At 40.4% G+C, this 26472-nt stretch overlaps 1 protein-coding gene across 1 annotated transcript in view; it reads left to right on the top strand.

The window, feature by feature from the left end:
• The window catches only part of LOC134756693 (uncharacterized), a 103045-nt gene that overhangs the window by 26564 nt on the left and 50009 nt on the right, over nucleotides 1–26472 (top strand). The window contains exon 8 of the mRNA XM_063695376.1: nucleotides 341–794. The gene's annotated coding sequence lies outside the window, so the exon portion shown is untranslated. The remainder of the gene's footprint in view (nucleotides 1–340; nucleotides 795–26472) is intronic.

Here is a 26472-nt window from a genome sequence, read left to right as displayed (position 1 = left end):
GGCCAGGTTTAAATGGACTGACCTGTATCTGGAAACTGTCACTAAAGTGAGGTGAACCAAAGAATTCAGACCATATATAGTAACTGTTCCCACTGGCATAAGAACCACAGGCGCTGGGATTTGTTAAATGCCACTAGTAGAGTTTGGAAAGGTGGGACCTTCACAGACTATATCTGCTGGGAACTGTCTCATCATTGATGTCACCATCAGCATCACTTCAGATGTACAAGTGGTGTGATAATGGCCGAAACTAACACATACTGGGTACCAGGGACTGTTCTTTGTTTAATCCTCACAAAAAGCTCTGAGGTAAGTTTCTCTCATTATCCTTGTTTTACAGACCAGCAAAGCCAAGGACAGAGAGGTCTTCAGGGAATACATGGCTATGGTGGTTTGAAGACTCCCATTAGAGAGTGGATATTAATTGCCCTCCTTTTGAATATGGTCTGGACTTAGTGATTTGATTGTAACAAATAGAATACAGCAGATGTGATGCTATGTGACTTCCAAACCTAGGTCATAAAAGGAGATAAAGTTTTCACCTGGCTCTCCCTTGGGACACTCACCCTTGGAACCCAGCTGCCATATTGTGAGGAAGCTCAAGCCACAGGGAAGGCCATGTGTAGGTGTTTGGGCTGATGGTGCCAGCTGAGGACCCGCTCTACTGCCAGTACAACTTATACCAAGCATGTGAGTTGGCGAGCTTTTGAAAGAACTCCAGCCACAGTCACTGACCACGCTGCCTGAGAGACCTAGAGAGAAAACCTAGCTGAGCCAAATCAGGCCCCGGAAACGTAAGTGATAATAATAAAAGATTGTCATCTGGGTGGTTGTTACATAGCAATAGACACCTAGAACAGTGACAGAGCTGGAATTTGAACCCAGACAGTCTGACCCTATAGTCTTCACTATCAAGCACACTACCTCAGACCTTGATAACCTAGCATAATGAAAACCCTGGAGATCCCAGCCTTCACGATAGACAACATATGAACCTGCTACCTGGTGACGTGTGTTAGACTCACTTCTCCATTTTGCTTGTCTGAGTTTAGGTTCCAAAGTGACTGCTTATAGCAGTTTGGCAGTTCATGGAACTTCTGACCTCCACTGTCCAGTTCAGCTTTTCAAAAATAGCAGAAATGCAGATGGCAGGTTCATGAATATAAGATGTATACAAATTGAAGAGTGGGCGAATTCTATAAACTTTTGATCTTGGAAGGTGGCCAGATTTTAGAAAAAGTAGGTTTGAGACAACTATGTGCTGAGTAAGTCTATTGAAATAGCTAGCTACTAGAAGTAAAGTTTTGAAACTCCTGACTCAAGAAAGGGATAGGACACAGTTATGTCAGAACAGTTCTGCCTCTAGAAGGACCTCGCATAGTGAGGACAATTAAGACTTTCTCCATGTTTTTAGCAAGTTCAAAAAAGAAAATAATAGAAACTGTAGAACTTATCCTAATAAACACTAAGAAAATGAACCAAGTTTTTAGCCAAAAATATTTCTAGAGAAAAATCATGCTTCTCTTTTAAAAATACTGTTTACCTAGTTTTCATAAATCTCAAAACCCAAGTTTCTGAAGACATACCATGAGGTTTTAAAACACTTTTACCTTCCAGGCCATTTTTTTCAAAAACCAATCAATCAACAACTTTTGAAATTATAAAAAGCAGATTAAAGTTATTCCCACAATTGTCAAGAATAGATAATAGGCTGGGCCCAGTGGCTCACATCTGTAATCCCAGCACTTTGGGAGGCTGTGGCAGGCGGATCATGACGTCAGGAGTTCGAGACCAGCCTGGCCAATATGGTGAAACCCCATCTCTACTAAAAATACAAAAATTAGCCAGGCATGGTGGCACGCTCCTGTAGTCCCAGCTACTCGGGAGGCTGAGGCAGAAGAATCACTTGAACCCAGGAGGTGGAGGTTGCAGTGAGCCAAGATCGCGCCAGTGTACTCCAGCCTGGGTGACAGAGCGAGAGTCCATCTCAAAAAAAAAAAAAAAGAGTAGATAATAAATCCATCAACTACAAAGGCATTTTTTACTTTCTCCTCAATCTATTTGGAGGAAACAGAAAGAAATAAAAAGAAGTAGAAAACTATTATTGAGATTTAGGGTGAAAAACATAAATTATCAAATTACAAGAGTGCAGTAAAAGAATACAAGAAGTGTGCTTTGCGTCAATGGAAACATGCAACAATTTAAATTCATTCAATTGAAATCTTGCCATCCTTGTGGAAAATACAGAAGTAAAAGCATATCTCTATGTATCCCAGGAAGGTAATTACCACTAGGCATGTAAGACTTATTTTTTCTTAGTTGGTTTTACTTGAGCCCTTTCAAGAAAATTAAAAGGAGTTCAACATTGACAAGAAGACTGACGAAAGAACCGTATGACTGCCTTTTGGTGTAGCAAACATAAAAGTGGACTGGAAGTCATACTTTTAGATTTTCTCACTGGTTCGGTCTTCATTCAACTAAGTTTACGAAGAGGCTCATACTGTTTGTCCTTAGGTATTTTACATCATGTTGAATGTGTTAAAGACTCTATCTTTAAAATTCTCAGTCTTTGTTTTTGCCGTATTTTGTCTCTCATCTACCCACCCAAACAGTTTTCACCTGCTTTACTTATCTTTTTTAAAAAAATAAAATAAAGACAGGATCTCGCTCTGTCACCCAGGCTGGAGTGCAGTGGCACAATCACAGCTCACTGTAACCTTGAACTCTTGAACTCAAACAATCCTCCCACAATCCTCCTGCCTCAGCTTCCCAAGCAGCCGGGACTACAGGTGCATGTTACCATACCCGACTAATTTCTTTGTATTTTTTGTAGAGATAGGAGTCCCACTATTGTTCCCCAGGCTGGCCTTGAGTCCCTGGCCTCAAGTGATACTCCTGCCTTGGCCTCCCAAAGCACTAGGATCACAGGTGTGGGTCACTATTCCCAGGCATTACTTATCCTTTCAAACTAAATTCGGTTTTCACCTATTCCTGACCATCATCTTGAATTAGATTCTGCTTTCTTTCCTATGGTAGCATCTGAATGCCGCATCCTCTCAGTACCTATTAATTTGCCCCAGGTCATGAAATCTTTTTATTCATCCTCTTCTGGATGTTTGACTTCTCCAGCTAGATAGTAGGCCTCGAGATAAAACTAGTCCATCAGTTTGAAAACACCAGGACTGAGATAACATCAGTTTTAGAGAGCTAACTATCCTAGGAAATATTCTAAATGCTCTACATATGTGTTAACTCGTTGAAGCTGCACAGCAGCCCAACGAGGTAGGTTATATTATAATCCCATTTTAGAGATGGTGAAGCTGAGGCAGGCAACTTACACTGAGTGTGGCTGCCTCTCCTGCCTCCTTTCCGCCTCCTCCACCTCTTCCACCTCTGCTACCCCTGAGACAGCAAGACCCACTCCTCCTTTTCCTCCTCCTCCTCAGCCTACTCAACATGAAGAGGATGAGGATGAAGACTTTGATGATCCATTTCCACTTAATGAATAGCAAATATATTTTCTCTTTCTTATGATTTTCTTAATAACATTTCCTTTTTCTCTAACTTACTTTTTTTGTAAGAATACAATATATGATACAATATAAAATATGTGTTAATAGACCATTTATGTTATCAATAAGGCTGATATGTCAACAGTAGGCTATTACTAGTTAAATTTGGGGGAGTCAAAAATTATACGTGAATTTTTGACTACATGGAGGGTCAGCGTCCCTAATCTCCAATTTGTTCAAGGGTCAAGTGTACTGTATTATTTCTTTAGCATATGTCTCTTAGTTTAGGATAGTCCTCCAAATGCAGTAAGCACTGAGTTAGCTATTTCTTAAATAGCTTCATACAAAATAAAATATATTTAAAGAGTGCTTTAAAAATAAGTGCTTCATGTTTAAAGTATTATTTGAAATTCAGATTAGGTATTACAAAAAAAAATGTTTCTATAGCATTGTCGGTGTCCAAGACTCAATGGTAAAAACACAACTCTTATTCTAAGTATTTAACAAACTATAGATAAATTACATCAAGAATATTTGAAGGTAAAAAGACTGATGGAACTTATCCCAGGCAGGGAGAAAATTTACTAAAGCTATTTGAGGATAAAAAGAGTAATTTGAAAAGCTCACAAATAGGGTCCCTTTTAGGTACTGTACTAGACTATTTGAAAATCAAAAACAATTCTTTATTTTAAAAAAATGTAATTTGAGCACTAAAATCAGGCAGTGAAAAAGTATAATTTTTCTCCACAAAATGCATTTCTCTACAGCTCAGAGTACTCTGAGCCACAAATAAATTATAGACCCATTGCCAGGAAATTTAAATTGCCTAAATTTTTTCCCTTGACATTTTATAATTTAGCATTCTGCCATTTCAACTAGTAAAATAGTTGTCTCTTATTTCTTCTCATGCTACAGCAGGTTAGTACTGTGATGGCAAAACCTAGCTGTGAAACAATAAATCAATCTGAAAAATGGCTAGACTTTTTCCCAATCTTTTTAAAAAACATTTTCATTTTTCTAATGATAACTAGGGAGCTGTCACCTCATTGCTGGGGAGACCCTAGGAGTACTGCAAGGAAAAGCAAATATTATGGCAAAGGAAAAAAAATATTGGCCACCTATACCAAATGAAAAGTAATTTAGCAAACATATGACGTAATAGTCTGTTTCTGCTTCAGTCCCTAAAACTAAATCCATATATTTGATCTGGTGCATACATTCATCACAGGTGTTAGCATATGAAAATGCTGTAGAGAAAGATAATTGTGTGAAACTCAAAAATATCCTATTGTATTAACAACCAAAATGGCATAACTCTAGGTTTAGGGACCATTGACAGAATAAACCAAAATTTAAATTAGAAATATAAGCAAAAGGTTAGTTGCCCATTATTTCAGCTGCATTCTCAATCTTGACATCTGTACAACATGAGAAACTCCATGAGGGTGGAATTTGGTTCACTATTGTGTTCTCAGAGCCTAAGAACATAGAAAGTACTCAATAGTGTTAGATTGAGGAACTAATTTCATGAGTTATTATTATGTTAGGTAAATCAAGTTAGCCTATAATCTCTGCCAAGAATTTCAGATATCTCATTAAAGACTTTCCAGAGCGCAAGGTAGGACAAAAGCAGTTCTTGCTGATGGAGTTGCAGGAATGATCTTCTTAAACTTTGAATAAAGCTGGAAAAAGTTTATAGAGAGTAGCACCAAAGCACAGCCCATCTCATGCAGAGGAAGACTCATACCATGGAGGTCAGGGTGTTGACAAGCAACCCAACTCCCCAAGACAAGCATGGCCTTTACTAAATAAAGATGCCTGCATAATCCTTCCCATTAGACACATGCTATACTCTGGGTATTTTTCCTGGAACCCATTCATGCCAATATGAGTAAGAGAAGAGAGCAGAAGCTTGTCTTACATTCTTATGGGCCCTCTTGCCAGGCCCCAACCTCATCTGTCCCCAGCCCCCCTCTCAGTGACTGGGAGTGCTACAAAGTTCCCATAGATCTTGAGTCTGGACCTGAGATGATCTTGACACAGCACATAGGCCCCAAACGTTTTCCCCTCAGGGCCATTGGGTCTATAAATTGCTTCAAAAAGTCCTTTGTTCCTAGTCCCCTCAAAACTCTTATCTACTCCCTGAGGGGTTCCTTCAAAGACCTGCATGTTTCTTCAAGTCCACAGTTTCATTAAATTGAAAATCATGTTTTATAATTTTATAGTTTGCCTTATAAATCTTTATCAGTCAAAAGCAGCTATCACCCTGAAGGTTTACCCTGGGCGGGGGAAGAAGAATCTCTTTATTTTTGGTACATAAGTTCCTTGGTGCCTAAATACTTTTAGTCCCACTGGGTAACTTTGATGGGTGTTGTAATTGTTCTAGATTATCAGACATATAACAGTCTCAACCCTGAGGACTTCTTCCATTCTAGTGACTTGTGATCAGGCACCACTACCCCAGGGCCAAAGAGTGAAGTAGATGAAATTTGTCCTACATCAAGAAGTATTTACTGAGTATTCCTGAGGACTTCTTCCATTCTAGTGACTTGTAATCAGGCACCACTACCCCAGGGCCAAAGAGTGAAGTAGATAAAATTTGTCCTAAATCAAGAAGTATTTACTGAGTATCTATTTAGTCCTGTGCTAGCCCTGTCACTACAACAAGATGGTAAACATGACGGTCATGGTCTGTGACTTCCTAGAAGGTAGGGTCTAACTTCAGGTCTTTGTCTTCTCGGATATACTCCCTGTTCCTTTGTAACGTCCCCCCAGTCCCAAGGCAACGAGGACCCTGATGCTGCTTCCAGGCTCCCCCAGGCCTCACCAGCCCTCTTGACCTCTCGTGTCGTTCCAAGTGTTTTTAAATCAGTAATGTGCAACCTGGGGCTCAAGGGCTACAGCACAATCCAGGATTTCAATTCTGAGTAAAAGATTAGAAAACGGACTTTATGGTCCTCTTTTTCAAACATTTAAATATTGAATTTCAAATATTCAAAATTTAGTAACTAAAAGTCACTCATCAACACTTTTCTAGCCAATCAAATAAAAAAGAAACTACTTGAATTGCCTTTTAAACTGTGGCCCACTATGAACTTTCAGATTTCAAGCTATATTCACTTCTTTTCATACAAATAACTTTCAAGTTTTATAATAATAAATGAGTATTATTTTTATAATCAGGAAAAAATAATAAAGCTATTTTCATCTTGGACAAAATATGTGGCCTGCAAATTTTTGTTTTTCTGAATTGGCCCAACTGAAAACATAAATAAATAAATATTGCTTGAGTGGTTTTTTCTAATACCCTTCCATCAGAACATTTCAGTACTTGGTGATTTTTCCCATTAGGTCATGTTAGAGACTGGCAAATCTAATAACCAACTCATGCTGAATGAGGGTTTATACTAATCACCCACGGAGAACATTTGCTTTGAGTGCAGGGTCCTTGGATTTCTTTATTGCACTCTTTTCCAGAAGAGATTCTTCTTTCCATATCATGAAGTCATGTATCCAAGGTAGTAGGCAGGGTGGGAGGCATCGGTAGGAGTACTGGGGGAAGTCTCCCCATTGCAGGCTTGGTGGTTGGCAATGAGGGCCACTTCAAAGGAGAATTTCAAAGAAGAAACACAATCTGCCAAGGGCGATGCATCCAAGATCCTTGGGCCAGTTTGATGAGCTTGCCTTAATGCAAAAAAGAGAATAAAGTCAAGATTTTAGGTAGAGCTGATAGAGATGGGGGAGGGGGTGGTGCATGTATCTGCTAGAGCCTTCAAAAATGGCTGGCCCACTACATATATGTGAGGATTTATATATGGTATTATGGACTGCATGTTTATGTCCTCTCAAAATTCGTATGTTGAAACACTAACCCCCAGTGGGATGGTATTAGAAGGTAGGACTTTTGGGAGGTGATTAGGTAGAACCCCCATTATGGGAGTAGTTTCCTTATAAGAAGAGAAAAACCAGCGTTCACTCTCTCAGCCATGTGAGGATACAGCAAGAAGGTGGCTGCCTACCAACCAGGAAGCAAGCCCTCACCGGACACTAGATCTGTTAATGACTTAATCTTGGACTTCTTAGTCTCCAAAACCATGAGAAATAAACATTGTTTAAGTCACCCCGCCTATGGTATTTTCATTATAGCAGCCCAAACTAATACATATGAAATCTTCAAACTCCGAACCAGCTGTTTCCTAAGCTAGTTGCTATTGCAAACAACATAGTTCTACCTGGTTTCTGTTCAACAGTTTATCCATAACTTCTTGCCTTTGAAATAAATTCTGGAACTTAAAGATTATACCCCCTCCTACCCCATCACTGAGATGTCCAGGTGAACTCTATCTTCATTAGTAACCTCAGTGTGTGATGGGCATATCAAAGTCTTAAGTATTGGATGATGCTTTATAGTATACTATATGATAAATATATTTTTGGGAAAAAAGATTGCTTTTATAATATAAATAAGTAAAGTTTTAAGAAATCAGTTTGGTAGGTGGAAGTATCCAGAAATTTGAGCTATGATCTTCTGGGAGAAGGGGGCTCTATCTGATCAGAATTTAGGGGTGACAAAGTGAAATTTGTATGTTTATTGAAAAAGAAGCCTGGATCTTAACAGCTCTCTACCCAGCAGTCAAGTTTTTTAAAGTTTAGTATATGGTTTCTGTCTACTTTCTCACTTCACTTTCACACCCCAGTCCTTTGCTCTTATGACTACATTAAAACTGATCTTGCCAAGGTCTGCAGTGATCATCTGTCAGTTGCCACATCGTTTCTTTTTTCTTTTTCTCTTTTTTTCTTGAGATGAGGTCTCACTCTGTCACCAAGGCTTTTTGTGTACAGTGCAGTGGTACAACCCCAGAATCAAGCTATCCTCCCATCTCAGCTTCCCAAGTAGCTGGGATTACAGGCGCACGCCACCATATCTGGCGGCTAATTTCATTTTTTGTAGGGAGGAGGTCTCCCTATGCCCAGCCTGGTCTTGAACTCCTGGGCTCAAGTGATCCTCCCACTTCAGCCTCCCAAACTGCTGGGATTACAGGTGTGAGCCACCGCGCCCCACCAGTTGCCACATCTTAAAGGCAGTTTTGGGTCCTCGTAGCATTTGACTCCTCTGACACGTGGCATTCCTACTGCCTTCTTTTTCTTTTTTCTTTCTTATTTATTTATTTATTTATTTATTTTTGAGATGGGGTCTCTCTCTGTCACCCATGCTGGAGTGCAGTGGCATGATCTCGGCTCACTGCAACCTCTGCCTCCAGAGTGCATGCGATTCTCCTGCCTCAGCCTCCTGAGTAGCTGGGATTACAGGTGTGTACCACCATACCCAGCTAATTTTTTTTTTGTATTTTTAGTTGAGACAGAAAACGTTACCTCCTCTGGAAAGATCTCCTGATCCCCCAAACAAGAAAAGAGCACTTATTCAGTGCTCTGATAAAATTCTGTTGCCTCCATCATGGAGTATATCACACCATGATCAAACTACCTATTCAATTATCAGTCTCTTTCACTACACTGAGACAAACTTGAGGGCAGAATCGTGTCTATTTATTTTCCAATGCTGTGTGTAACCTAAGTCCTGGAATATAGTGGGCACTCAATAATGCTTGTTGCATGCATGCATGTATGCATGTGTGCACAAATGAATGAGTACCAAGTGCCTCCAGTATCTTCTTTCATGGCTCCTTCATAGCTGTTATCACTCACTTTGAAAGATTGCCCCATCTTCTTATAGCAAACCCCAATAATTTTTGCGTAATAGTTGTAAAAAGCAAAAATATAACAAATAGCTACACTGTTTAAAATAAAGCCGATTTTTTATTTCTAGACAGTGATTAATTGACATCTCCTGTACTTCTGCTATACACTCTCATACCTTGATGCTAAAGAATTCCCACTTCTGCAGAAACAGATGCACTAGGCTGACCCCACTCAACTTATCACTAATGTTTCGTAATAACTTCTATCTCTACTTCAGAGCCAACACATATGTTTTTCCTAATCTTCCTGCACAAGTCAGTCTATAAGTATTCTAAATTTCTAAATGTTTAAGCTCAAAGAGAAGATTTATTGGGACACTTTAAATACTTATTTCTTGCTTACATGGGATTGAACTATCACAATGACTCCGGATCAATTGTATTTCATCTTTTCAGTACTTATTTCACAGCTGAGCACTTCTCAGAGTTATGAACATGAGTCCAGTTTTTGACAAGCCACAGCAAAGGCCAAAAGAATGAGCAAAATTATCCACTCTGGAACCCACATGGGACAGCAGGAAGTAAATAGACAGCATCTGCCATGGCTTATTACAGCATACATGTTACACTAGGCCCCAAATCAATCCCAAAATGGAAGTCTTGGGTTATGGGTCTTTCACCACAGGAAAGCAACATACACATATATTCAACAATAACACTTCATAAATCTCTGCCCCAGTCACCGAACTTTATCTCATGTGGTGCCAATAAGAAAGAGGAATATCTTAAAACAGCAGGAGGAAATTACAGTTTCACATACAGAATCCTTTAATATCACTATAGAGACATCTTTTTACACAAGTAAAACATGGAACTATCTTCCTTAGGGTGAGTCCAAAGTATCTGACACAAAAATAGTGTCTGACAGACTTCATGTTTTGAAGTTTAATTCATCACTTAAAAGGAGGTAAACTAGAAGAAATTAAGTTATTTATAAAACTATAGTTACATAATAGGCACCACCCAGGGCATCCTGAATGAGGATAGAAGAATATTATATGGCCAAGGACCATACATGGTAGGGGTAGGGTTCTGAATCCGGGATTGACAAGCTTTATGCCAAAGTGTGTGTGGTTGCGTGTGTATGCACCACATGAACACACATAGATGTACACAGGCTCACTCACAATCATGGTACGTGTGCATTTTTCTCTGCGGAAAGCATTTTGACCATCCCTTAGATTCTCCCAAAAGGCCTTTGACTCACAAAATGCTACAAATCACTCCTCCATAGCAAATATTTCCCACATTTATAAGCCAGGGGATGCTGCTATCAGGTGAGATTCAAAATTATTGGACATGTGATGATGAAAAACACATTACTGGAGTACAGAGGCATTGGTGCGAAGCAGACAGGACATGCCCACTCAGATGGGAATGAAAGGGAAAGTGACTTGCAAATTAATAAAGTAATGCTGTCCAGCATTCCGCTCTAGAGAACTGTTATCTGAGATGTTTTTGTAATCTTGAACCCCCTATTTTGGTCAGGGCCCAATTAAGAAAACAGAAGCCACTGTAGATGTCTCAAACGGGTTTAATACAGGAACTTGTTTTTTGGTGGTTTTGGTTTGTTTGGTTTGGTTTGGTTTTGAAACAGGGTCTCGCTCTGTTGCCCAAGCTGGAGTGCAATGGCACAATCACAGCCCACTGCAGCCTCAACCTCCTTGGCCCAAGCAATCCTCCCACCTTAGCCTCCCAAGTAGCTGGGACTACAGATGTACGCCACCACACCTGGATAATTTTTTAGTTTTTTGTAGAGACAGGGTCTCGCTTTGTTGCATAGGCTGGTCTCAAACTCTTGGGCTCGAGCAATCCTCCCGCCTCGGCCTCCCAGATTGCTGGGATTACAGGCATGAACCACCATGCCTGGCCAGGAACTTGTCATACCTGTGATGGAAGAAGCAGAACCCAGGAATTAAGAAGTGGGGTAACAGAAAGAATAACAACAGTCAGAAGCCACTAACTCCCCCACGGCTGGAGAAACTCAGGGAGAAGATGGTGTTACCAAAGCCTGGAAGATAAGAGAAGTCAGAAGCACAGTGCAGGGCATTCCTGACAGATGCTGAGAAAATGAAGGGAGGGGCTGTTCGCCAGCAGCTAAAATCATAGCGGAGAAGCAGCCACTGCCAGAGACACCATCAAAACAGACAGAGAGGAGGTGAAATTCCCTGGCTTCCTCCCTCTTCCCACTCTCCAGTCTTCTGTTTATGCCTCCCTTTGGTTCAGCCTATGTGGAAGCCAGAGGGCAAGGGAACTGGAAAATGCAGTCCCCTGTGATAGACAGCAGAGCAGGGGAAAGGCCAGAGCAACCAGGGACATCACCAGCACATTCCCTTTTATGAAGATGATGTTGGGATGGGTTTGAAGAGGAAAGCCAAATCGCTATGGGATTCTTCATTGATATGGAGTGGGAAATGGAGGTGAAACAAAGAAAGACAGGGAGGAAAAAGGGGGTTGGCAAAGATTGGAAATAAAGAAGAAAATGAGAAGAGGAGTAGTGGAGGAAAAGGTGCAAGGGAATCTCTCCAAGGTTGCTGGGACAGCTGCTCTGATTAGAGGCTCCATTCATACTCCAGGAACAGCAGTAGGCTAGAATAGGCTGACAAAAGAATTAGAGAGCTGCAAGCAACCTTAGAAACCAGTAGAGAACTAAAATCCGTACTTTGATGTTACTGAAGTTTGTTTAGATTGAATTCATTATTGATGGAAATTAATGTGAATTTAATTCTCTCCTGTCAAAATGGAATTTAAATATCCTTCAAGAAACTTATGAAGGGATTTCAGAAAGCCAAATCACTGCAGGCCCTTCTGTTCAGCACAAAGGGAAAAAGAACTGAGAACAAACAAAGCAGCAGAAAAAATGTGTGTGGGGGGATAGGGTGTGGGAGAAAAGAGCCCAAGGGATTTCTTTAGTAATGTTTGTTTATGGCTGTTTCAAATTAAGGAACTAATTTTGGATTGAGGAATAAATAAAGTTCTTTGAGAAAAAGAAGACTATTGCTAAGAACACAACGCCGCCTAGAGTTAAGGGGAAAAAAAACCTCTAATCACACTCACAGTTGGCTGTTTACTTTTTTGATGTTAATGTGTTTGTGAAAAGAACCCAACTCTTGCTATATTTCTTAATGTTTCCTGTTTGGCTGCTCATCCAGATAAATAACCAGCACCTCTGCCTGCTTTCCTTACTCAAATCTTTGATGAGACCATCTTTTCAGAAGAGGCAGGTGCAGCACCTCTGGAACCTGCATTAACTCTCCCGGCAGGTCAGTAGTAATTCAAAGACCATACTATACTTCCTGGGTTCCATGGAGTCTACTTCATGGGCTGGTGCATGGGATTTTGTCAGAGGAGTAAAGATGTCTTGGCCCAGCAATATGCTTTGGTTAAGAGCTTAATAGAAGAAAGTCCTTATGAAAACAATCAACTTTTAAAAGGCCAGTTATCTGGTTTGAAATAGAACCTTCAAAGTGGGATTGCTAGAGCGCCCGCCCTGGCACACCTGAACTGTGGCTGAGGAGTTTGTACAAATGCCATAGGATTGTTGCTGGCTTTTACTGAGCTGTGCTCAGCAGCTTAAGAAAGGAAGCAGAGGCCTGTCTGAAGCTATAAAGTGTTTCATGAAATCATTTTGCCAGTATGAAGACTTCATCCAGGAATAGTTTTTGTTTTTGTTGTTTGAGCCACCCAAAGAGAATATTGCTATGAGAAGTTTCCCGTTTAATATTCAGTCTCAACCAAGTTATTAATAGAAAGTAGTTCATGGCAACCATTTCTAATGTGCTGATAAATGCCTAATATTACAACAGCCAATGAAATATTGATCTTCTTATGTGGATTTTCTTAAAATAGTCGCTTTGGTCCTACCTTTTAGAATGGTGAAAATGTGCCATTTCTGAAATACATCTTCTTAGCCATTTTTGTTGTAGCTTACAGGCCGTATTTTTCAAATTCATGAATGCATGAATCCATGCTAAGTCAAAGAGATGTTGGTACTGCAGAGAGCACAAGGTGCTACTCCCACTTTAAGGAGTTTATGATAATCCACTGAATCACCAATCTGAGTTATCAGTTCAATCCTTTTTTCTTCTCTACCACTAAAGCTCCTTAAAGGTAATCATTATAATATTGACAAGTTATCAAATGCCTACAGTAATAAGCCAGGCACAATACTGACTTCATTTAATGCTCACAAGAATCCGAAGTGATAGATAAATTAATCATACCCCTTTTAGAGAAATGGAAGTTGAGTTTCACCTAGATTAATTTCCCAAGAGTTACATAATTTGTGTGCAGTGGGACTCAAATTTGTATGCTGGGACTCAAACTCGTAATTTCAAAGCTCATGCCCTTAACCACTATAGCTAGAGCTGGCTTCATGGGGTGGCACCTGGGCCATAGCACGGGGCCCAATGCCTCAAAGGACCCACACTTGGATTAATGCTCTGTTATCACTGTCTGGAAACTCTTAAAGAGGGGTCCTGCGTTTTTATTTTGCTCTGGGTCTCATAATTCTTGTACCCAGTCTTGACTACACCATATTTCCTGACATCCTAGATGCATACTATGTCCACAAATTCTTCAACAGTTCTTCCTCCAAAAGATAGAACCTAATTCCCACCCACCACTTAAGTGTGGGCTAGCCTAATGACTCACTTCTAAAATATGACAGAAGTGGTGGTGTGTGTGTGTGTGTCTTCATGATTAGTAATAAAACACATGGTGGCTTCTGGCTCTTTGGATCACTTGTTCTGGGAAAAACCAGACGCCATGTTGTGAGGATACTAAGGCAACCCTTGGAGACGTTCATGTGGTACGGAACTGAGGCCTCCTGCCAGCAGCCGTGTTAAGTGAGCCATCTCAGAAGCATTCAGACAAACGTTCAAATGACTGCACCCCCAGTCCAGGGCTCAAATGCAGGCTCATGAGAAACCCTGAGACAGAACCATCCAGACAATCATTAGATAACTACTATATCACAGAACGCTGGAATTTTAAAAAATGAGAGGAATATGCAGTTGAAAGGTGAATATGGCCAGGCACGGTGTAATCCCAGCACTTTGGGAGGCTGAGGTGGGCAGATCGCTTGAGCTCAGGAGCTTGAGACCAGCCTGGGGAACATGGTGAAACACCATCTCTACAAAATATACGAACATTAGCCAGGCATGGTGGTGAGCATCTTTGGTCCTAGCTACTTGCAGGGCTGAGGTGGAAGGATAACTTGAACCAGGGAGGCAGAGGTTGCAGTGAGCTGAGATTGTGCCACTGCATTCCAGCCTGGGCAAACAAGTGAGACCCTGTCTCAAAAAAATTTTATAAAAAGGTGAATACATCTTATGTCCTCCAATATTTGCTGCAATGTTAAAATTAATTTTAAATCTCTTCAGAGTGTATAGACATTTTATTCTTTTATTTTGTTTTGTTTTGAGACAGAGTCTCACTCTGTCACCCAAGCCTGGAGTGCAATGGTGCCATCTCAGCTCACTGCAACCTCCGCCTCCCAGGTTCAAGCAATTCTCCTGCTTCAGCCTCCCGAGTAGATGGGATTACAGACGCCTGCCACCATGCCCGGCTAATTTTTTTGTATTTTTAGTAGAGACGAGGTTTCACCATGTTGGCCAGGCTGGTCTCGAAATCCTGACCTCAGGTGATCCACCCACCTCGGCCTCCTAAAGTGCTGGGATTAGAGGCATGAGCCACTGTGCCCAGCAGAGGTATTTTATTCTAGGGGCCATGTTAACAATGCACTTTAGTGAGTGTCAAAGGTCTTCTTTCTACATTGTGTGAAGGCCTTTCTTTAATTTGAGCCACAGCTTTTGATTGTAACAACTGACATTCTGTCCTGATTATTAATTCACAGACAAACAGACACATTTCTTTCACAAGAGCCACCTCCTTTCTAATTGAGAAGTCTGTTGCTCTTGGTGTTCTCCGGCCTGCCACGCCTACATTGTGTGGCCTGGAGTTGTACCCCAGTGTGCTCCAACAGCATTTCTTCCACCTGCCTGGCATGGAACTGGGCCATCTGGCATTGCTCTCCTACAGCTGCCTGGCTTTTCTGCTATCATCCGACTCTGCATGATCCTGCCCAGGGGAGTAACAAGGAATAAGCAAGCCATCCCCAAGTGCTGCCAAATTGGCTCCATCCCATACCCATATTCTTCAGGATCTGGTCACACCGGTTAATAGGAGAGGTAACAATGGTTCACACATGCAACAATGGATCCACTTGCAAAATAGGTTCAACACAGGCTGTGCAATAATATCCAAACATCTGAATCCTAAGTGTGAATTCCAGTTAAACAGCACAGACATTTAAAATCTAATGCCTAAAGTCAGATTTTAGGCATCTGATTTTAATCATCTTGGGGTGGCAGAGGTTGCAGTGAGCTGAGATGGTGCCACTGCACTCCAGCCTGGGTGAAAGAGTGAGATCCTGTCTCAAAAAAAAAAAAAAAAAAGTATGTCCTATGTCCTCCAATATGTGGTGCAATGTTAAAATTAATTTTAAACCTCTTCAGAGTGTTTCAAGCAATCCCTTGCTCGGGGACTTCCCTCAACATACATATATAATACCCAAAGGGCATGCCTAACCAGGACCACAGGGAATAGATGAAGCCAAACTTAAGCTTCCTCCTTCTGCATGGTAAAGAAACCTTATATATCAAAAGCAAATTATTACACTTTAACATAGAAAATTAGATGAATACGGCACCCTTTTAACAGAACCACAAATGAAATGGAAGTTATCTATATCTGAGAATAAGATGGGCTAAGCTTATTGAAAATGTCTACTCCAGACTTTGTTTTTTCACTAAACTATATAAGGCAAAACAAAGGAGGAGAGAGATGATAAAGGGTGGGGAGGAGGGGAGAGAGGAAAGTCAGGAGAACTGTATGATCATCACTGTTCTACAGAACCAATCATAAATCCATTGTTCTCAAGGAAACCAATTCACTTTAAATTGTCTGATTATTCTGATAGCAGATATGGCCAAGTATAACTAAAACCTAATACACCTAAATGAGTATTTTCAACAGAAGCATAAAACATGTGTTTATTATCCTGACAGGTTCCCCCCCTCCCCCATCCAGTGCTGTGGTCCTCTTCTAAATCTCATTTTTTAACTGAGTGCTTCAGATGTTGAAGGTTGGGCCAGTCAGCCCCATAAGACAGGGAACAGGGTGGGCAGAGCTCCCAAGAGAAGCTTCTTTGTTGCTTCTCACATTGTGCAGGTCCTAATCTCAGTGCAGACAGGACCAGAGCCAGGAAGATTTGTACTACTTGTGGTTATTGACTAGCTTATGATTGTGCTTTTTTGTTTTGTTTTGCTTCTCTCTACCTTTTTTTTTTTTTTTTTTGAGACGGAGTCTCGCTGTGTTGCCCGGGGTGGAGTGCATGGCACCATCTTGGCTTACTGCAACCTCCACCTCCCAGGTTCAAGCAATTCTCCTGACTCAGCTTTCTGAGTATCTGGGATTACAGGCACCTGCCACCATGCCCAGCTAATTTTTTATATTTTTGGTAGAGACAGGGTTTCACCACATAGGTCAAGCTGGTCTCGAACTCCTGATCTCAAGTGATCCACCTGCCTCAGCCTCCCAAATTGCTGGGATTACAGGCATAAGCCACCACGCCTGACCTGTTTCTCTCTACCTTTTAGCCTGTCGGCTCCATTAGCTCCAGTGTCCGTGATGTTCATAGTGTATTCTCAGCCCCAGGGATGGACCCTGGCACATGGTAAGCATCAATAAATACTTATGAAATGAATGAAGGAAAGAAGTGATAAACTCACACCTAAGGGAATTAAATGATTCTTATTACTTCTGGAGTATCCCTAATGGCTCTAAACACAACACTAGTAACATTCTCCAACATGTAATTCATCAAACATCTAATGAGTGCCTAGTATTTGCGTGTAATGAAGGCATTACCTGCCATTCTTAGTGCACTCCATTTCTCATTTCGTCCCTTCAAACATCATCTCCCTCCAAAAGTTGCAGCCGGAGAAATCCTGTTCTCAATTCCAGAACAAAGTTCCACAATGTTAGTATTTCTCAAAGTATTTTTCCAGGGAAGGGCTGCCTGTTTTACTACAGAAAGCACTCCTGAGCAGGCACCAACTACCTTTATGATTAATTGGCCTAAAAATTTACCATATAGTTCACATATAATTCTTATTAGTACATCAGAAGATACTTTCACTAGATGGAAGTAGTTTTTCTACTTAATGTGTTTTAGGTTATTATTGTTACAGGAATGTTAGTGAAAATTAGGCAAAATTCGTATTTCAAGGACCTAGTCTTTCCCCCCTTCCTTTTAATTAATTTACTTTCCCAGAGAAGAGTAGCAATTGATCTCAAGCCAGTGTAGTGGCCTCTGCTGTTTCTGTGTCTAATTCTGGAAGTAAACTTTAAGAAAACATTTTAAAGAATAAATAGGCTAGGTACCAGGCAGTTGTTCTCTTAAACGGGACAATTTTTTTTGCATCTTTTGTGATGTATGAAGAAGAAAAATGATATGATGTGCTTTAGAACCACATTTTATCTATCATATGGCAACTGTTACTCTGAATGAAGAAAGTATGCATAGAATGTTTGAAAAAATTATTCTGAGACATCATCTTCTTGAATGGCCTCTCTCAACACATGGTTTAGCTGTCTCTTTCAGGCAAATGGGGGGAATCCTTTGGGATTCAGAAAATGCTTCCCATCCTAATACAGGTCTTTGTAGGACATCTAGAACGGCAGAGGGAAATAAAAATATTTTCCCAAGGCAGAAGACTTCTGGTCAATAGGAACACATGTGGAATCTGGAAGGATTCCAATCAGCTTACTTGAAGTAATTCCAAGGCTTTTCTTATTTTAAAAACATATCTTTCACTCATGTAGGCAACATGGACAATAATTGATAAATGTCATGAACATAGCAGTATGGATCATATGGGATAAAATATTCTCTTTGAGAGCAAGTTTGTTTTTAAATTCTTAATGTCCTCTACTCTCAATTTTATTTAGCTTATTGATAATGTTATGGTTTCACAGGTGATTTCATTGTTTTCATGCACACAGATGAGATTTGAATTATGTATTTTTAAAGTTGTATTAAAAGCCTATTTCAAATCCCTCTCAATAAAAATAGTTACTGCTTGGGATGGTTCTGACTCTCAGTGGAGTACAGTAACCTTCATTTGCATCCTTCAACAGGGCTCTGCAGGAGAGAAATCCTTCCAGGGACCTCATTTGGAACCCTCAGCAGGGGTAAAATTATGAGTGAAGCAAGAATTTCTTTTGTTTGTTTTTCCAGAAACGAAAAGAGAGATGCTCTGCAAAATGTTTTACTAAAGAAAAAAAATATATATGGTTGCTTTTCTACCTCACCTCCTGCCTCAGTAGTTAAAGGAAAGGACAAAGAGCCAGGACTTTACTCTGTGGGGACCTTAACAAAATCTCAGGAATCACAGAGTTCACAGCACCCTCTCTGGGCCTCAGTTTCCCAATCTGTTAAAGAAGATACAATATCCACTTCATAAAGTAGTTTAAATAAAACGTAAAGCCCTGGAACAAAACCTGGCACATATTAAGTGCTCAGTAAATATTAGTTTGTGTTAAAAGTAGAAATGACCTTCTATAATGTTGATTGTAAGAATTAATATTTTGCTGTTAGAATTTGTTCTAGATAGCTCAGTAATTATACAAGACTCTGGGGGTGGGGGAAGTATTTGGTCTGGCACTTTCCATAGCTATTGTATCTTCCAGCAAACACCTGTGATTGCTTACTGTTTATGAGCTACTCTGCTAGGAAAGACAGACGCCAGGATCCAGGGTCTGCTGTCTAGGTGTTCACAGTCCAAAGAGGGAGTCATTCCTAAACCCGTCATTGAAATGCAATATGGCAAGTTCTGTAATAATAGTAATTACACTTATTATTTATTGACTTTCTGTCTTGGGGTGGGTCAGCACTTTACAAATACTGTCCTACTTTGCTCTCACAGCAACTCCTTAAAGTAGGTGTTATTATTACTGTTTCACAGATGAGGAAATGGGTTCAGAAAGGCTAAATAATTTGTCCAAGGTCACATAGCTAGCTGGCAGGGCTGGAATTAGACTTCAGCTGTTTAAATCCAAAATCTATGTTCTTAATCATAACACTACTCTTCTTCCCTTAAATATTACATATAAATAATAATATATATTATTTTATTAAAATAATGAATATATTATTGTATACAGATAGCACAAATATTTGGGAGCACTGAAGGACTAGCTGGCTAATTCTGCCTGAGGGACTATAGGAGATCATCAGTGAGGATGTGACATTTGAGTTAATCAACAGAACTATTTTCATGGATATATCACGGATCAGATTCAAGTATATATTTTATTTGGTTTCCCTCCCTACCCAGCTGCCAGAAACCTGAATTTCAACCTTTTTTAATTGCAATACATTTTCAAGTTTATTTCATCTGTGTACTATATTTGGTCATGGTATACACTTGGTCAGTGAAACTCTAATAATAACATCTTCCCATTTTCAGGAGAAAATGAAAATCACACACACCCACATACACACACTCATTCACTGTAGTATATCAGGGATTTCTTTAAATAACAAATTCCAATAGATCATGATACACTTTTATGAGGCATATATAATGATATACACCAAAATGTTAACATTGATTATTTCTAATTTTACAGGTTCTGAGTTTATGGGTACAATTTGTTTACTTCTGTATTTTGCAAGTGTTCTCAATTAAACATTTATCACTTTTGCAATCAGATTATCCATGTATTTCAAAACAGGCAACAAAACCTCCTAGGTGTTGTCCTAAACTCAATGCATGTTCTATGCAATCAGCTACAACTTGTCTACATCTCCAATAACAAGTTCCCTGAGGACAAGGACTACATCCCCAGGAAGAGGTAGAAGTAAGACCTTGCCTGTGGTGGTGCTTGACAATATTTATTTCTTAATGTGAAAAATGAATACTTGGGGAAAACTGTACAACTTATAAATGAAATCAGAGCTGAGAAACCCTTGAACTGATGTTCTAGTTAATAATGTATAAACAAACAATTATTCACATCCTATTCCATAGGATTTCTCTCAAAATGTGTCTTGTTATGTACAAAGTGCTTAGTAGAAAGAAAAGAGGGCTACTCTGGAGCCTTGAATATCTTGCAGTCTAGCTCTGGAGACCAGACATGAATGCAGGAAAAAATAACTAGCAATATGTGTGTAGAATGTGAATCTCTGTCCACAGACTCAGGTGGGCAAGAAATATGAGTCCATTTCTAATTTTAAAAAGGTGCATTTCTTTAATACAGAAAATAGTGAATGTCTACAATTCATATCAGGTTTAGATTCATCTGAGTGGCAGAAATGTAATCCTAGGCAATTTAAAGACCTCCCTCTCTCTTCTTCCGTGGTGTCAGGCCTAAGTTTGAGGGGGTCAAGATGCTAGGAAAAATAGACAGGTATCCAAGTTGGCATCTACTGAGATCTGTTGTCCCATTGGCCTGCAGAGATTGAACTACTCAGACTGCTGCTTGGATGGGCCTTGCACCCATCCAAAGGGCTCCTTCTGGTCCAGTGACTGTCCTTGCTGACAAAGTTCTTCCTGAGGCCCCAGCATGTCACTGGGCCTGGGGTGGGGTTTGAGGGGCTATCCAAGGGCCTTCAGCAATTCTGTGTTCTTCATGAGCATACAGGAATCATTCCCTAGATGCACATCAAGTTGGGCTGGGGGCACTCTGTGAGGCAGCCTCAGGCCCATGCATCTAGACAAACTCCATAGCCACACCCCATAGCCATTTCTATTCTGACATCTTGAAGCCTCTTCAAGCTCTCTGTGCAACTAGGGGCAGCAATCTCTACTTCCCTGAGATTACTGTTGTCTCCCAGCCAAAACAAACCAGCAGCTCATGTTTTTTATTTCCCCTCTGATAGTCAGGGACACTTACTACTCTTGACCCATCAAATGATCCTTTGCAGTGGGAAATCTTGTTCCTGCGTCATTGCGTATCCTCTCAAATCTACTAACTACTCCTGAGAATGCCTTGTTCCCTGTAGGCTTTATATATTTGAACTCAAGTCAGAGAAACACTTCTTTTTTTCTCTGAGCCAGTGGATGGCCCATCGTCTAGCTGCAAAATGGAAGAAAGGCCATAGGGTTACAAGAAAATACACACGAAATCCTCAGCTAGTAGGTTAAGCCGTCTCGATACCAATGAATGTTCAATATACTCACAGAAGAGATGGGCAGGTCTAGACTTGAGACAGGCTCGGGCCTGCTGAGAAACTGACCTTCTCTTCACTTAGTCTGGCAGCCAATACTCAGAAAGTGCAGGGGTTGCTCTGCACTCACTGCTTGTGTACAGGCTTGCATGTAGTTAGAGTTTCCACAATGGTCAGGCAGAAGGAGAGACCGGAATAGAATAAGGCCTCTTGTAATTGTGGAAGAGGCCATCTGGCTCTGGCACAACACTCATTCCGTGGCAGAAAGCCCAGGGGAGACTTCAGGGCGTAGCAAACCTCCAAACCTCCAAGATGTGTTCCTTCCTGTTTTCTATCACCATCTCTTTAAATTTTTGTCTTCTTCACTACCTGTTGTATCTGTTCGTGTCCTTCACCCATTATGACATACATGAAAAATGTCACAGAAGCATAAAGTTTAATGAATATATTTTATAAATATTAATATAAATATTAACGTTACTTTTAGTAGGCAATTAACTACCTGTTGTATCTGTTCGTGTCCTTCACCCATTATGACATACATGAAAAATGTCACGGAAGCATAAAGTTTAATGAATATATTTTATAAATATTAATATAAATATTAATGTTACTTTTAGTAGGTTCAATTAATGACTTTGGGCAAATTGCTTAACCCCTTTATTTGTTCATTCATTTAACAATTATTTATTAGGCACCTACTATGTGCTAGGTACAGTGCTAGTTGTCGGAAAATAATAAATAGCAAAACCTACATAACTGCTACTCTTCTGGGGCTTATACATTTGTGGGAGAAACACAAAAATAATTTTTTAAAAATCACGCAAACGCAAATAACTTATAATGATTGCTGTGAAGGAAAAGTTCATGGAGCCACTCTGAGGGAAAAGGAGGCTCTTTTTGAGGCAGTGACATTAAGCTGATACCTAAAGACTGAAGGTTGAGTAGGGGTTAACTTGATAAAGCTTTTGTGCTAGGTGAGGCGTTAGTATTTTAGGCCAAGAAAACAGCCCTTGAAAAGACCAGTGACTGGAAAGAAGCACCATGAGGCGAGGCCAGAAGGAATGAGCAGGCATTATAGACCATGTTAAGGATTTTAAAAATCTTTTTCCGCAGAGCAACTGGAAAGTTTTATATGTAAGCATGACATATCCAGACTTGCATTTTAAAAGATAACTGGTTGCCGCGTCATCATGTCTCCTTCATTTCAGCCACCCATTCTTAGAGCCACATCAACATTTCACATCAGGAACTCAGAAATCTTAGTCTCTGGACACAACCTCCTATTCCATGTTTGTAGCAATTACTCCAGGAGTTCTGGTTCTTTAAGTTTATTGACACCTCCTGTAGCTTCCTCACTCTATTGTCTAATATTCATCAGTCCCCGATCCCTTCACTTTTCTCTCTATCTAGCTAAGATCCTGTGGCCATCACTTAAACCACTCTCATTAATATCCGAAATTACCTTGTCCCAGTATTGTTTGTATGACATCCACCCAGAAGAACGCTGTATTATCCATTTTCACATTGCTAAAAAGATACTACCCGAGACTGGGTAATTCATAAAGGAAAGAAGTTTAATTGACTCACAGTTCCACCTGGCTGGGGAAGCCTCAGGAAACCTACAGTCATGGCGGAAGGGGAAGCAGGCACCTTCTTCACAAGGCAGCAGGAGAGAGAGAAGTGAAAAGCCCAGGGGAAATTGCCATTTATAAAACCATCAGGTCTCATGAGAACTCCCTCACTATCATGAGAACAGCATGGGGGAAACCACTCCCACAATCCAATCACCTCCCTCCAGGTCTCTCCGTCAACACCTGGGGATTGCAATTTAAGATGAGATTTGGGTGGGGACACAAAGCCTAACCATATCAAATCCAGTATGTAGCAGAGCATCTGGCACAGAGCAGAGACAATAAAAATGTGTCAGTGAATGAATCCAAATATATTCAGCATTTATCATCATCATTTTCTCACGTTACATTTAACCTTTCAACTCATTGCAATCTGGCTTCTGCCTTTAGTGTTCCATAGAAACCGATCTTGCTAAGGTCACCAATGGCCTCCTTGTCCCCAAGACCAAGAATATGTTTTGGTTCTCATCATCTTTGACTTTTCAGGAGCTTTCAATACCATTGACCACTTCTTCTTTCTTTATTATTTTTGGGGGAGGGCACTGAGCCTTCTGATTTTGCTCTTGCACCTCTGACTATTCTTTCTGTTTTCATTACTGAGTATTGATCCCTCATCTCTACTAGTGTAGAAAATGGTGAGGTTCCCTAGAGTTGTGACCCAGGACATCTTCTTTTCTCACTCTTCACTTTCTCCCTAGAAGGTCTCATCATGCTTCAATTTATAGCTATGGTGACAACTCCTAAATCTACTGAAACAACCCCAGTCTCCTTTCGAGCTCCATACATAGAAGTACTTTCTTAACAGTTTCTCTTGAATATATCTTTGGCTTCAAACTCATCCTATCCTGAAATGAACACATTAACTTAAATTTCCAAAACTGCTACTTCTCCAGTGTTCTCTGGGTCTTGGGAAATGGTAATACCATCAACACTCTTGTTTAAGTCAGATACCTAGACTCCGCCCTTCCACACATCTAATCAACAAATCTTGTCAAGTCCACATGCCTTAAGAGTCTCTCAAAGCCATTTACTTCCTGCCACACTGGTTCAGGCTACCATCATAATCAGGCTGAAATAATACAAAAGGTTTTGCCTTGGACGCTCTCAATACAGTCTTACCTCATCAAACTAGCCTCTTTATCTCCTCATTTCAGTCATAATGATCTTTTCTTTTAATTTTTTTAGAGACAGGGTCTCATTCTGTCACCCAGGCTGAAATGCAGTGGCATGATGATAACTCATTGCAGCCTCAAACGTCTGGGCTCAAACGATCCTCTCACTTCAGCCGCCCACCCCAAATAGCTGGGACTACAGGCATGTGGCACCACACCCAGCTAATTTAAAAAAAATTGTGGAGATAGGTTCTCATCATGTTGCCCAGGCTGGTCTTGATCTCCTGGCCTCAAGCTATACTCCCACCGCAGCCTCCCAAGTTGCATAATGACCTCTTGAAAAGTGCAGTTCTTAGAGTAACAGCATCTGATGTCACTTTTCCATTTAAAACCCTTTAATACTTCTTCCTGCCCAGTAAGTAACCTCTCCATCTGCCAGCCTCTCTGTCCCACTTTTTCTCCCCTTCAGGTACACTGGACTTTTCTCAGGTGTTTGCTTTTAGCAGGCTTTTTTCCACTTTAAGACCTGTGCAAATGCCAGTTCTTTTGCCTGGAATGCTTACCCACTTTCTTTTTGCTTCATTACCTAATTCTCTACAATCACTTCCTCTTGGAAGCCTTCCCTGACCCCCCATACTAGGTTAGGTCCATCTACTTTACATTCCTTTGTACATTTGTAATTGTTTACTTTTATGTCATTATTTATTTATCTTCCCTGCTACATTATATGCTTAATGGGAGTGGGGATAGGACCTGTCTTGCTCATCTTTGCAGCAAAAGCATCTAGAGAAGTGACTAAACTGGCTCACTGGAGAGGCTAAATCAATATTTCTTGCTCTTATGAGTAATTTACATCTAGTAAATAGTCATAGCTTTACTTTACCATTTAAAACTGAAACTTGGTAGGGTGCAGTAGTTCATGCCTATAATCCCAGCAATTTGGGAGGCTGAGGTGGGAAGATCACTTGAGGCCAGGAGTTCAAGACCAGCCTGGGCAACATAGCAAGACCCCATCTCTAAAACAAATAAAAATTAGCCATGTGTGGTGGTTCATGCTTATAGTTCTGGCTACTTGGGAGGCTGAGGTGGGAGGATCACTTGAGCCCAGGAGTTCAAGGCTGCAGTGAGCTATGATTGTGCCACTGCAGTCTAGCCCAGGTAACAGAGTGAGACCCCATCTCTAGAAAATAAACAAACAATAACAACAAAAAAGCCTGAAACTCAAGTTCATCTCTTTGATCATATATTCTGAGCCAAGTAAAATTTTAATTGCATTTTAATGCCCAGCTACTAAAGGGTCACATAATTAATTCCATTTCATAGAATATTTATCTGGGCCCTCTGTGAGCAGAGAGGACTGTTAAAACAGGCAATTGAAAATGAAGTAGGTATAACGATTGTCCCCATTTCACACATGAGGATCTTGGAGCACAGAAAGGTTAAGTAACTTGCCCAAGTCATACAACTAGTGACTGGTAGGCCTAGGATTTGAAGAAACCTGTATTTGAATTTGGATTTGAAACAGAACCCTACATCCATCAACTACACCGTACTGCTATGCAGCTGAGAACTTCCTCTCCTTTATAGCAAAATAGGCAGGATGCACTTGTGGGTGTCTGACAGCTCCTCAACTCACCCTGGATAAAAAGCTGTAGGCCCAGGAAACTAAAGGTCAGTACTTGAATCTTTTTGCCAAGGGTGCTGACAACACAATCAGAAGTGTTTCCCCCTCAACTTCTGCCCCTCATCTAGAGGGATGAGTGCCACCTGGTGGACATAGTTTTGCGCTATCTTAACTCCTCCACAATACGACGTATTTAACTGTGAATGTATCTCCAACATAAACATCCACGTAGGAATGAATTAAATAGACTGTTATGCATTGATAAACTTAGGCACTGTGATGGGCTTCTGAGGGATGAATTCCTCTTTTTTTCTCTTTCTGTTTGCATTTAATTTTTGTTGAGTCTACAATGAAGTTTAATTAAAAACAAATAGAAGGGACTTTTTTTGTCATCGCCATTCAGCACCTTTGTCTTTTTTAACACTAAGAGAGGAAACTTATAAGCAAGTAGACTTAAATTGTCTGCCATGTTTTCTTTATTTGTAAAATGGGCTGGTAGTGAGGGACTGTATAAAATGATGGGGCAGTGCCCAGGACACAATAAACATTCAGTAAGTGTTGTCTATTATTTTTATTATCCCACAGAAAAATGG

Source organism: Gorilla gorilla, chromosome 11 (genome assembly GCF_029281585.2).
Source record: "Gorilla gorilla gorilla isolate KB3781 chromosome 11, NHGRI_mGorGor1-v2.1_pri, whole genome shotgun sequence".
Lineage (NCBI taxonomy): Eukaryota > Metazoa > Chordata > Mammalia > Primates > Hominidae > Gorilla > Gorilla gorilla.
Note: the sequence above shows the minus strand (reverse complement) of the source record. Positions and strands in the feature narration are given on the sequence as shown.